The sequence below is a fragment of the Oncorhynchus kisutch genome, linkage group LG15 (genome assembly GCF_002021735.2).
Source record: "Oncorhynchus kisutch isolate 150728-3 linkage group LG15, Okis_V2, whole genome shotgun sequence".
Classification (NCBI taxonomy): Eukaryota; Metazoa; Chordata; class Actinopteri; order Salmoniformes; family Salmonidae; genus Oncorhynchus; species Oncorhynchus kisutch.
In genome coordinates, this window is record NC_034188.2 from 41,088,746 (window position 1) to 41,103,390 (window position 14,645).

The following is a 14,645-nucleotide window of genomic DNA, read 5'->3' on the forward strand; positions in this document are numbered from 1 at the left end:
AGTGGGGTGGCTATGTAATGTAATCCGACACCATAGTCACTTGCTACTACAGCTCAAACTCACTAGCTGGGCTGAAGAGACTGAGATTCAGAAGTGAATAAACATTGATAAAACAATTAAAATACACAGCAAGTCCCCGAATTGACCTTTACTATAATACATGATGACTTGTGTTTAGTAAAAAGCACTGCACATATGTCTAGTAGATGGCTATTGCTAGGGCTGTTGTGGTAATGAAGGCAGTCAAATTCCAAGTGACCGTTTAATCACGGTTATTAGGCTCCTCCAAGCTCTGATGCTGCTGATGGTCATTAGTAGCCTACCAAACTTGCTAACTGCCTGGTACTCAGCACTCTATTGTCCCTCTAATCACTCTATCAATGCAAATGTAATCGAAAATCTTATCAAACACTTCATGAGAGCTCATATGCTCATGTTACGTAACATTTCTATAGGATATGCAATTGTGCGAGAAAACAAATCAAATCAAATTTTATTTGTCACATACACATGGTTAGCAGATGTTAGTGCGAGTGTAGCGAAATGCTTGTGCTTCTAGTTCCGACAATGCAGTAATAACCGACAAGTAATCTAGCTAACAATTCCAAAACTACTACCTTATAGACACAAGTGTAAGGGGATAAAGAATATGTACATAAAGATATATGAATGAGTGATGGTACAGAGCGGCATAGGCAAGATACAGTAGATGGTATTGAGTGCAGTATATACATATGAGATGAGTATGTAAACAAAGTGGCATAGTTAAAGTGGCTAGTGATACATGTATTACATAAGGATGCAGTAGATGGTATAGAGTACAGTATATATATATATATATATACATACAGTATGAGATGAATAATGTAGGGTATGTAAACATTATATTAGGTAGCATTGTTTAAAGTGGCTAGTGATATATTTTACATAATTTCCCATCAATTCCCATTATTAAAGTGGCTGGAGTTGAGTCAGTGTGTTGGCAGCAGCCACTCAATGTTAGTGGTGGCTGTTTAACAGTCTGATGGCCTTGAGATAGAAGCTGTTTTTCAGTCTCTCGGTCCCAGCTTTGATGCACCTGTACTGACCCCGCCTTCTGGATGATAGCGGGGTGAACAGGCAGTGGCTCGGGTGGTTGTTGTCCTTGATGATCTTTATGGCCTTCCTGTGACATCGGGTGGTGTAGGTGTCCTGGAGGGCAGGTAGTTTGCCCCCGGTGATGCGTTGTGCAGACCTCACTACCCTCTGGAGAGCCTTACGGTTGTGGGCGGAGCAGTTGCCGTACCAGGCGGTGATACAGCCCGACAGGATGCTCTCGATTGTGCATCTGTAGAAGTTTGTGAGTGCTTTTGGTGACAAGCCGAATTTCTTCAGCCTCCTGAGGTTGAAGAGGCGCTGCTGCGCCTTCTTCACGATGCTGTCTGTGTGGGTGGACCAATTCAGTTTGTCTGTGATGTGTACGCCGAGGAACTTAAAACTTACTACCCTCTCCACTACTGTTCCATCGATGTGGATAGGGGGGTGTTCCCTCTGCTGTTTCCTGAAGTCCACAATCATCTCCTTAGTTTTGTTGACGTTGAGTGTGAGGTTATTTTCCTGACACCACACTCCGAGGGCCCTCACCTCCTCCCTGTAGACCGTCTCGTCGTTGTTGGTAATCAAGCCTACCACTGTTGTGTCGTCCGCAAACTTGATGATTGAGTTGGAGGCGTGCGTGGCCACGCAGTCGTGGGTGAACAGGGAGTACAGGAGAGGGCTCAGAACGCACCCTTGTGGGGCCCCAGTGTTGAGGATCAGCGGGGTGGAAATGTTGTTGCCTACCCTCACCACCTGAGGCTGCAGTGAAGGAGAGTCCTCATGTTTTAGTTGCGGGCAGTGTCAGTGGCACTGTATTGTCCTCAAAGCGGGCAAAAAAGCTATTTAGTCTGCCTGGGAGCAAGACATCCGGGTCCGTGACGGGGCTGGTTTTCTTTTTGTAATCCGTGATTGACTGTAGACCCTGCCACATACCTCTTGTGTCTGAGCCGTTGAATTGAGATTCTACTTTGTCTCTATACTGACGCTTAGCTTGTTTGATTGCCTTGCGGAGGGAATAGTTACACTGTTTGTATTCGGTCATGTTTCCAGTCACCTTGCCCTGATTAAAAGCAGTGGTTCGCGCTTTCAGTTTCACGCGAATGCTGCCATCAATCCACGGTTTCCGGTTTGGGAATGTTTTAATCGTTGCTATGGGAACGACATCTTCAACGCACGTTCTAATGAACTCGCACACCGAATCAGCGTATTCGTCAATGTTGTCATCTGACTTAATACGGAACATATCCCAGTCCACGTGATGGAAGCAGTCTTGGAGTGTGGAATCAGATTGGTCGGACCAGCGTTGAACAGACCTCAGCGCGGGAGCTTCTTGTTTTAGTTTCTGTCTGTAGGCAGGGATCAACAAAATGGAGTCGTGGTCAGCTTTTCCGAAAGGAGGGCGGGGCAGGGCCTTATATGCGTTGCGGAAGTTGGAATAGCAATGATCCAAGGTTTTTCTAGCCCTGGTTGCGCAATCGATATGCTGATCAAATTTAGGGAGTCTTGTTTTCAGATTAGCCTTGTTAAAATCCCCAGCTACAATGAATGCATCCTCTGGATATATGGATTCCAGTTTGCAAAGAGTCAAATAAAGTTCGTTCAGAGCCATCATTGTGTCTGCTTGGGGGGGAATATATACGGCTGTGATTATAATCGAAGAGAATTCCCTTGGTAGATAATGCGGTCTACATTTGATTGTGATGGCCTCTATTAAAAAGAGGAGGATCCCATCAGCTTATTAAAGGCTATTTTTCCCCCTGCCCCTGTTTCAAGACAGGTGCATGATAATGGTCCATTCTAAATCAAAACAAATTTCCCACATACTGTGTATTATTTAGTATATTTAAAGACAAGATTAAATCAAGAATAGTCTGAGTGACAATATTAGCCTATCCCTTTGGATTATATATCGTCACTTGTGAATGATGCACAGCTTAAGGCAAGAAACAATGCCTTTTTTTGCACCTTTTTTTAATCATAGTTGCACACCTCATGTAGCCTAGCCCATAGTTTATATGTTCTGATAAAGTTTGTATCACAACTAAAGTAGCCAAATAGTTTCTTAAAATTAAGCACATTAATCCAGTTTACAAGGGGTGTAGAGCCAAACTGGCATACATACAAAGCGCGCAAATTTCAAGTTTTGGGGAAGATAATTTTCACCATAAAAATGCGCAATTGCTGTATCTTTTGAGAATGGTGTTTTTTGCGTAATAGTTTATTATATTTTAAGTTAAATGTTCTGAACTGTTGCGTCAGCCTCATTGTATAAACACGTTTTTTGAAGCTAGTGGTTGTATTCATTTGGGATCTATCGTGCCCACAACTGTCTTTATGTTTGGAATATTTATTTTGCACACAGAATAGAATAGGTCAACTTTTGTACTATGGGGGATATTAGATTGACATGAGCTAGTGCTTTTGCTGTTACTCGTTAGCCTATTGTCTTACATATGTGTTATAAAAGCCCATCTAACAACTTGTTAGGCTATATTGAAGTAGCCTAGTGTCTAAATGTTCGCCTGAAACCCCCTTTCTTAATTAGACTACTACCGTGTATAACAGGTTTGACATATATTTAATACAATATACAGCCAACATATTAGGCCTAACTGGTAACAGTAGGCTACATGAACTGTGTTAGTGTGCGTGAGTGTGTCTTTCCTACTTCGACTGCACCACAGCAGCTGATTTGTCATTTTACAGAGAAACAGACATGGCACCTGAACCAGAACTTTGAGCAAATAAATCAATACATTTTACACAGCGTAAAGAGCAATTTTTTTGGTCTATCTTTTTGGGGCACCACCTTTGTTTTCTGTTTTGAATGAGTGAGAGTCAGAGTGGGTCTGTGAATTGTGTGTGAATTTGAATTTGAACTATTTGTCTATTTTATTTGGTTTTAGTGTTTTTTTTAACGGTTAACAAAGGATGCACTTTAAAAAGCACACAAATTGAATTTTGACCTCTGTTCTGACTTTCTGGTGTGGCCTGATCACCCTCACTAGAAAGACTAGGGATACCATCTACTATACCATCTACTGCATCTTGCCTATGCCGTTCGGCCATCACTCATTCATATATTTTTATGTACATATTCTTATTCATTCCTTTACACTTGTGTGTATAAGGTAGTTGTGAAATTGTTAGGTTAGATTACTTGTTAGATATTACTGCATGGTCGGAACTAGAAGCACAAGCATTTCGCTACACTCGCATTAGCATCTGCTAACCATGTGTATGTGAGAAATAAAATTTGATTTGATTTGGATATTGGGTGAGATTAAAGCTAATATTTAAAACGGATAATTACGAAGAAGTTTATAATTTGTCAATAGTCTTATGTGTAATTCGGACCACAGGGGTGAGAGAGCGAGCGCTTCCCCTGAATGAGGAAAGCCTGTCTCTAGTCTATTTTACTATGACCTTATGAGGTACAATTGATTTCCTTCTGGAGATATTAAGGGGGGTAGTTTTAATTTGATTTGTTGTAATGTTTGTTTTATTTTTATTTAACCTGGTGTTCTTTTTTCCATTTTTTTTTTCTTCCATTAATCAGAATGTGAGTCACGTGTCAAAAGGGGGGATTACCAGTCCCCTAAGGCTTTTTGGTTAAATATGCAAATTTATTTTGTTCACATGCCGGACTGTAAAAGGAAGAAATACATGTTGGTAATGATTGACAGTTACTCCAAGTTGGTTGGAATATATACCTTGAGTGGGATATAGAAGTGTATAAAATTATACAGTTGATGTCGGAAGTTTACATATTATTCAAATACATTTGAACTCAGTTTTTCACAATTCCTGACATTTAATCCTTAGTTAGGATCACCACTTTATTTTAAGAATGTCAAATGTCAGAATAACAGTAGAGAGAATGATTTATTTCAGCTATTATTTATTTCATCACATTGCCAGTGGGTCAGAAGTTTACTATTTGGTAGCATTGCCTTTAAATCGTTTAACTTGGGTCAAACGTTTTGGGTAGCCTTCCACAAGCTTCCCACAATAAGTTGGGTGAATTTTGGCCCATTCCCCCTGACAGAGCTGATGTAACTGAGTCAGGTTTGTAGGCCTCCTTGCTCGCACACACTTTTTCAGTTCTGACCACACATTTTCTATAGGATTGAGGTCAGGGTTTCGTGATGGCCACTCCAATACCTTGACTTTGTTGTCCTTAAGCCATTTTGCCACAACTTTGGAAGTATGCTTGGGGTCATTGTCCATTTGGAAGACACATTTGTTACCACATTTTAACTTCATGACTTATGTCTTGAGATGTTGCTTCAATACAGTGCCTTGCGAAAGTATTCGGCCCCTTTGAACTTTGCGACCTTTTGCTACATTTCAGGCTTCAAACATAAAGATATAAAACTGTATTTCTTTGTGAAGAATCAACAACAAGTGGGACACAATCATGAAGTGGAACGACATTTATTGGATATTTCAAACTTTTTTAACAAATCCAAAACTGAAAAATTGGGCGTGCAAAATTATTCAGCCCCTTTACTTTCAGTGCAGCAAACTCTCTCCAGAAGTTCAGTGAGGATCTCTGAATGATCCAATGTTGACCTAAATGACTAATGATGATAAATACAATCCACCTGTGTGTAATCAAGTCTCCGTATAAATGCACCTGCACTGTGATAGTCTCAGAGGTCCGTTAAAAGCGCAGAGAGCATCATGAAGAACAAGGAACACACCAGGCATGTCCGAGATACTGTTGTGAAGAAGTTTAAAGCCGGATTTGGATACAAAAGGATTTCCCAAGCTTTAAACATCCCAAGGAGCACTGTGCAAGCGATAATATTGAAATGGAAGGAGTATCAGACCACTGCAAATCTACCAAGACCTGTCCGTCCCTCTAAACTTTCAGCTCATACAAGGAGAAGACTGATCAGAGATGCAGCCAAGAGGCCCATGATCACTCTGGATGAACTGCAGAGATCTACAGCTGAGGTGGGAGACTCTGTCCATAGGACAACAATCAGTCGTATATTGCACAAATCTGGCCTTTATGGAAGAGTGGCGAGAAGAAAGCCATTTCTTAAAGATATCCATAAAAAGTGTTGTTTAAAGTTTGCCACAAGCCACCTGGGAGACACACCAAACATGTGGAAGAAGGTGCTCTGGTCAGATGAAACCAAAATTGAACTTTTTGGCAACAATGCAAAACGTTATGTTTGGCGTAAAAGCAACACAGCTCATCACCGTGAACACACCATCCCCACTGTCAAACATGGTGGTGGCAGCATCATGGTTTGGGCCTGCTTTTCTTCAGCAGGGACAGGGAAGATGGTTAAAATTGATTGGAAGATGGATGGAGCCAAATACAGGACCATTCTGGAAGAAAACCTGATGGAGTCTGCAAAAGACCTGAGACTGGGACGGAGATTTGTCTTCCAACAAGACAATGATCCAAAACATAAAGCAATATCTACAATGGAATGGTTCAAAAATAAACACATCCAGGTGTTCGAATGGCCAAGTCAAAGTCCAGACCTGAATCCAATCGAGAATCTGTGGAAAGAACTGAAAACTGCTGTTCACAAATGCTCTCCATCCAACCTCACTGAGCTCGAGCTGTTTTGCAAGGAGGAATGGGAAAACATTTCAGTCTCTCGATGTGCAAAACTGATAGAGACATACCCCAAGCGACTTACAGCTGTAATCGCAGCAAAAGGTGGCGCTACAAAGTATTAACTTAAGGGGGCTGAATAATTTTGCACGCCCAATTTTTAAGTTTTTAATTTGTTAAAAAAGTTTGAAATATCCAATAAATGTCGTTCCACTTCATGATTGTGTCCCACTTGTTGTTGATTCTTCACAAAAAATACAGTTTTATATCTTTATGTTTGAAGCCTGAAATGTGGCAAAAGGTCGCAAAGTTCAAGGGGGCCGAATACTTTCGCAAGGCACTGTATATCCACATAATTGTCCTTCCTCATGATGTTATCTCTTTTGTGAAGTGCACCAGTCCATCCTGCAGCAAAGCACCCCCACAACATGATGCTTCCACCCCTGTGCCTCATGGTTGGGATGTGTTCTTCAGCTTGCAAACCTCCCCCTTTTCCTCCAAACATAACGATGGTCATTATAGCCAAACAGTTCTATTTTTCAATCTTTGTCCCCATGTGCAGTTGCAAACCGTAGTCTGGCTTTTTTTATGGCGGTTTTGGAGCACTGGCTTCTTCCTTGCCGAGCGGCCTTTCAGGTTTGTCGATATACAGTGGGGGGAAAAAGTATTTAGTCAGCCACCATATGTGCAAGTTCTCCCACTTAAAAAGATGAGAGAGGCCTGTAATTTTCATCATAGGTACACTTCAACTATGACAGACAAAATTTGAAAAAAAAATCCAGAAAATCACATTGTAGGATTTCTAATGAATTTATTTGGTCACCTACAAACAAGCAAGAGTTCTGTCTCTCACAGACCTGTAACTTCTTCTTTAAGAGGCTCCTCTGTCCTCCACTCGTTACCTGTATTAATGGCACCTGTTTGAACTTGTTATCAGTATAAAAGACACCTGTCCACAACCTCAAACAGTCACACTCCAAACTCCACTATGGCCAAGACCAAAGAGCTGTCAAAGGACACCAGAAACAAAATTGTAGACCTGCACCAGGCTGGGAAGACTGAATTTGCAATAGGTAAGAAGCTTGGTTTGAAGAAATCAACTGTGGGAGCAATTATTAGGAAATGGAAGACATACAAGACCACTGATAATCTCCCTCGATCTGGGGCTCCACGCAAGATCTCACCCCGTGGGGTCAAAATGAAAACAAGAACGGTGAGCAAAAATCCCACAACCACATGGGGGGACCTAGTGAATGACCTGCAGAGAGCTGGGACCAAAGTAACAAAGCCTACCATCTGCAAGGGCATTGAAGATGAAACGTGGCTGGGTCTTTCAGCATGACAATGATCCCAAACACACCGCCCGGGCAACGAAGGAGTGGCTTCGTAAGAAGCATTTCAAGGTCCTGGAGTGGCCTAGCCAGTCTCCAGATCTCAACCCCATAGAAAATCTTTGGAGGGAGTTGAAAGTCCGTGTTGCCCAGCAAAAGCCCCAAAACATCACTGCTCTAGAGGAGATCTGCATGGAGGAATGGGCCAAAATACCAGCAACAGTGTGTGAAAACCTTGTGAATACTTACTGAAAAGGTTTGACCTCTGTCATTGCCAACAAAGGGTATATAACAAAGTATTGAGATAAACTTTTGTTATTGACCAAATACTTATTTTCCACCATCATTTGCAAATAAATTCATAAAAAATCCTACAATGTGATTTTCAGGATTTTTTTTCTCATTTTGTTTGTTATAGTTAAAGAGTACCTATGATGAAAATTACAGGCCTCTCTCATCTTTTTAAGTGGGAGAACTTGCACAATTGGTGGCTGACTAAATACTTTTTTGCCCCGCTGTAGGACTCGTTTTTACTGTGGATATATATACTTTTGTACCTGTTTCCTCCAGCATCTTCACAAGGTCCTTTGCTGTTGTTCTGGGATTGATTTGCACTTTTCGCACCAAAGTACGTTCATCTCTAGGAGACAGAACGGGTCTCCTTCCTGAGCGGTATGATGGCTGCGTGGTCCCATGGTGTTTATACTTGCATACTATTGTTTGTACAGATGAACGTGGTACCTTCAGGCATTTGGAAATTGCTCCCAAGGATGAACCAGACTTGTGGAGGTCTACAATATTTTTTCAACTATGTGTTGTTATTCTCTTTGACATGTGTCTTAGACATTTGTATTAAGAATATTGGTTGAAGTAATAATGTGTCATACAGTGAAGAGTTTTCCTAGAATTCCTGACTCAGAAATGCCCCAAACTAAACCGTTGTTCTGGTCTGTCCTCTTTCGAGGTTATGGCAAAGGCGACTAAATGCATGGAAGGGATAATTAGACCGAGAACAGTGTGATCCTCAACAACCAATAACCGGCTGAAGTAATGGTGACAATGGCGTTCACTATGGTCCTTCTCCACTTCTACCGTGAGATCTGAATCCGTCCACATGGAGTGAGCATTGAGAGAGATTCATTCTAAACTTCTCTCATGTTTCTGGTATACTGGTCGGCAAATAGAGAAGACATAATGGGTGATAAAGGTGGTGGCGGCTCAGGTGAGACATGAGTCTGTCTGGGAAAATCAGATTATTCCTCATACATTGAAAATGGGGACATTATCATGGGCCATCCACTTTGAACATGTGTGCCATTGGGAAGAGGAACTGTAAAGCTATCTGAAGAAGACAACGAAGAGACTTCAGAAGAATGAGTGCCGTGCCCATAATTGATTTAGACTTGCCCAAAATTGTTTATTTGGGATATCAAGTTGATTGTGGAGGACTACACACTGCACAATTTATAGTCATTTTGACTAAGAATGCATTAAGATACTGATCTGTAATTATGACTGTGATGAGAGAAGCTAATACTAGAAATATAAATTTAATATACTGTATGTTCATGTAAATGTACATTCTTCTAGTGTCGGTGTATGATACGTTGAGGGTTTTAACTTGGAGTGATAGAACTAACATGAATCATGAAGCAATGTCGTTCGAAATTTGGGTTGGATAATTTATCAATGGGTCTAATTATGATTTGGGAAGGCAAGGCTTCTAGAGACAGTGAGGGGAGCCACTAGAATGTAGCTTGCCCCAATATCATTCTTATCAAGGTTGGTAAGTGTTATAACATGTTTCCTCTCTTCCCTGTGAAAGTCAATATGGTTTTAGTTAGGTAGAACATGAAAGGGATCATTGTTCCAGATGAGGGTTTGGTGGAAACACATTTTTTGCAACTGACTTGAGCAAGCGTTTTAGTATGTTTATAACTATATAAGTAGAGAGCAATGCATGTGTTATGGGTTAGATGGAATGATTTATATGTAAATGTATTTGCGGAGAAGGTGGTAATCGTAGAAGGAGTCCTGAGCGTAATGGGCCTGTGGCGCAGTGGTCTGGTGCCATTAGATTCTAGGTCAGGCTCTGTCGTGACCGGGAGACCCATGGGGCGGTGCCAAATTGGTGCACAGTTGGCCCAGCGTTGTCCGCGTTAGGGGAGTGTTTGGCCGGCAGGCATGTCCTTGTCCCATATCGCACTAGCGACTCCTGTGGCGGGCCCGGGTGCAGTGCATATTGACGCCTTCGCCAGGTGCATGGTGTTTCCTCCTACACATTGGTGCTGCTGGCTTCTGGGTTAAGTGGGCATTGTGTCAAGAAGCAGTGCGGCTTGGTTGGGTTGTGTTTCAGGGGACACACGGCTCTCGACCTTTGTCTCTTCCGAGTCCATGCGCGAGTTGCAGCGATGAGACAAGACTGTAACTACCAGTTGGATACCATGAAAATGGGGAGAAAAAGGAGTAAAAAAATAATTATATATATTTTAATAAAGGAGTCCTGAGTGAAAGGAGCCGGTCCGGAGTAGAGGCCCAGAAGGCCCAGAAGTATATGGTCGTTGTGGAAGGAGAGCCCCTTTCCCCTCACCTGCTTGAGTGGAAATTGCTTGTGTGAACATTTGATACGTGTATGCTTACTCGTCATTTTTCATTTTATTTAGATTACTCTCAAAAGTGAGGAATGAGGGAAAAATCTGTTAACCTTTTTAAGTTTATGTGATTTCTAATGTGTTGAAGGATCTCTTTAAGGTTGAGAAGTTCATGCTTGTGTGTGGGTGTGCAACCACACACCCTCTGGGCAGACAGGAAAAGGTGCTTGCTTGACAGCAATGGGACTACCTGGTTAAGTAAAAACTACTCTTCCAAAGAAATACAAATAATTTGACATTAGAAAGTCATAAACATTTCAAATGTTAATACTTTTCCTGTTATAACTTTTCTGTAGTAGGTGGCAACAGCGCCACGGCCCCCCAAGCATTGTTGTTATTGTTTCTGTTGCGCGAACTGAGGAGACTTCATGCAGCATTGTGAAAAAAAAAGATACGAATTGCAGTAAATATTGTGCTCTTCGCGTGTGCAATGATGTCCGAGGGGAAGAAACGGTGTCCGTTGTTTGCAGCAACGTATTGGTTCGCAAACGCATGTGGCGAAAGTAATATTGATACATCTGGCAGTTCTGGCATCACACAAATTAGGAAAAACATTTGAGTAGAATCACTATTTTCCCTTAATTTTATTTCTGCCCTTGTGGACTGTAGGCTACACTGCAACATACAGTGCCTTTGGAAAGTATTCAGACCCCTTGACTTTTTCCACATTTTGTTGTGTTACAGCCTTATTCAAAAATGGATTGAATTGGTTTTTCTTCTTCATATTTTCTACACACTATCCCTTAATGACAAAGCAAAAATAGGTTTTTAGAAATGTTTGCTAATTTATAAAAAATAAATAAATGAAATATGACATTTACATAAGTATTCAGTACCCTTTACTCAGTACTTTGTTGAAGCACCTTTTGCAGCGATTACAGCATCGAGTCTTCTTGGGTATGACGCTACAAGCTTGGCACGCCTGTATTTGGGGAGTTTCTCCCATTCTTCTCTGCAGATGCTCTCAAGCACTGTCAGGTTGGATGGGCAGCGTTGCTGCACAGCTATTTTCAGGTCTCTCCAAAGATGTTTGATCGAGTTCAAGTCCAGAGACTTGTCCCAAAGCCACCCCTGTGTTGTTTTGGCTGTGTGCTTAGGGTTGTTGTCCTGTTGGAAGGTCAGCCTTCTCCCCCGTCTGAGGTCCTGAGTGCTCTGGAGCCAGTTTTCATCAAGGATCTTTCTGTACATTGCTCCAGTCATCTTTGCCTCGATCCCGACTAGTCTCCCAGTCATTGCCGCTGAAAACCATCCCCACAGCATGATGTTGCCACCACCATGCTTCACTGTAGGAATGGTGCCAGGTTTCCTCCAGATGTGACACTTGGCCTTCAGGACAAAGAGTTCAACCTTGGTTTCATCAGATCAGACCAGACCATCTTGTTTCTCATGGTTTGAGAGTATTTAGGTGCCTTATGGCAAACTTCAAGCTGGCTTTCATGTGCCTTTTACTGAAGAGTGCCTTCTGTCTGGCCACTCTACCATAAATGCCTGATTGGTTGAGTGCTGCAGAGATGGTTGTCCTATCTCCACAGAGGAACTCTTGAGCTCTGTCAGAGTGACCACCGGGCTCTTGGTCATCTCCCTGACCAAGGCCCTTCTCCCCCGATTGCTAAGTTTGGCCTGGCCCCGAGCTCTAGGAAGAGTCTTGGTGGTTCCAAACTTCTTCAATTTAAAAATGGAGGCCACTGTATTCTTAGGGAGCTTTTTTATACCCTTCCACAGATCTGTGCCTCGACACAATCCTGTCTCGGAGCTCTCTGGACAATTCCTTCAACCACATTACTTGGTTTTTGCTCTGATATGCACTGTCAACTGTGGGACTTTGTATAGACAGGTGTGTGCCTTTCCAAATCATGTCCAATCAATTGACTTTACCACAGGTGGACTCCATTCAAGTTGTAGAAACATCTCAAGGGTGATCAATGGAAACAGGATAAGCCTGAGCTCAACCTCGAGTTTAACAGTAAAGGGTCTGAATATTTTTTGAAGTTTTTAAAATACATTTGCAGACATTTCTAAAAACCTGTTGTTGCTTTGTCATTATGGGGTATTGTGTGTAGATTGCTGAGGATTTTTTTTGGTCCATTTTAGAAGAAGGATGTAACGTAACAAAATATGGAAAAAGTTAAGGCATCTGAATCATTCCCGAAGGCACTGTACATTACCTGCTCTACTCAACACCGTTCGATTAGGGCCAGTAGCACGTTTGGCAGTTGCAGTCAGCATTTTCATGATTGAGAGACCCTCACTGTGTGTTAGGTGTGATGTAACTAGTAAATGGGTAGTGAGAAATGAGTGTTAGTATTAACTTGAAAAGAAATTACATTATTGACTTTCGGTTAAGGTCTCTCACTCGCTCCCCCCTTCCTTTGAAATTAAAAGCCTGACTATTTACAGTGATACCATTTCTGTTTTTCATGAATAGAGAGAATGAGAATTGGGTGTAACTATTGCCTGATACATGTTTATGCTATTGACTTCTTCTCAAGGTCTCGCTCTTTCTTTGCTGTACCTTCTCTATTTCCAATAACTTTGCCTGTGGCATTTGTTACTGTCAGAAAGGTGTCAGGGTTACTGCTTGTGGGCCTTGTTCTATTGTCCACTAACACAGATGCAAACACGCACGCACGAGCACACACACAACCCTCCCCCACCCTTAACCAATGACATGGTACCCCTGCACTACGTCAGACCTTGTATGATCAACAGCTTCCGGCAGCCAAAACCTTTGCATGTGCATGGCTCCAGACTGGCTAGTTGTTATGAAATGTCACCGTCCATCTCTCGTGTGGCTATAGCACTGCCTGGCTACATCATTTGATGCCCGCGTGACAGGAGATTGTGACAGCGGTCTCGGAGGCTACGTCCCCAATGGCACCCTATTCCTGTTATAGTGCATTACGTTTGACCAGGGCCAAAAGGACTCTGGCCAAAAGTAGTGCACGGTAAAGGGGATAGGGTGCCATTTTGGATGCAATCAGAGCCTCTGATGGCAGCTGTAGATTCTGCCATGTGGGCTGTGTTATTCATGTAAATAGGTTTATTAATGGCTTGGCCTCTGCCTTCCGCTGTCCTGTCTCTGGGAGCAATACTCTATGCTTAGTGGTTATATTATACTATGATATCAAGGCCATGTTGGTGGTCAGCAAAGCAACAAATTGGCTCCGAAGTGAATTGTAAGCTGAACATCCAGGGTCAATTCCTTTTTCAATTTGATCATTTCTGGAAGTGAATTGACAATATCTTCACAGACCTTAATCGGCTATTTTCAATTCAGAAAGTGAATTTCGATTGGAATTGCCTGGTTATCTACCTGTATATAAAAAATTACATTATTGGCATTGTGAGCAGAATGGCTAGCTTTTTATAGTATTTGTGGTACTGAGCTATACTCTATGATTACTATAGTGAGTTTATGGTGAGTTTAGTAATAAAGCTAAGGGGGTTGGGACTGTACATTTCCCTGAAACAGAACACTTGAGTAAGTACATCCGCCCCGACTGATTCAGACAAATGCCAGCCAACCCGATTACACATGAGTGGTACTGATGTGGGCACAGGGATGGATAGTTAATCATCAAACATAGTCCATGAAGAGAACAGAACAGAGAGATCCAGCTAATCGTTTCTAGAGACACACACGCTCTCACCACACACACACACACTCACGCAAATAAGTTCCCCAGACTTCCATGTGCATGGGTAAATGGTATGTTTACTTTGTTCAGATAATGGCTTTCCTGGGTCTGGGTCCACACTGTATGTTCTTTGATTGGTTGGAGTGTGTGTTGTCGAGTTTGATACATCGGATCCCTCCATCTGGATTAATCCGTGCTGACAGAGAGGGAGATGAGCAGTCTCAGATGTTTGAAGTCCTGTATATTTGAAATTGTGTGTTTGCGCGCGTGCATACTGTATGTGTGTAGCTAACCTCATTACAGAGGCAAAGACGCATCAAAATATTTAATGAGACCCGAAAGATAAGAGGCGGTTCTGACAAAAATT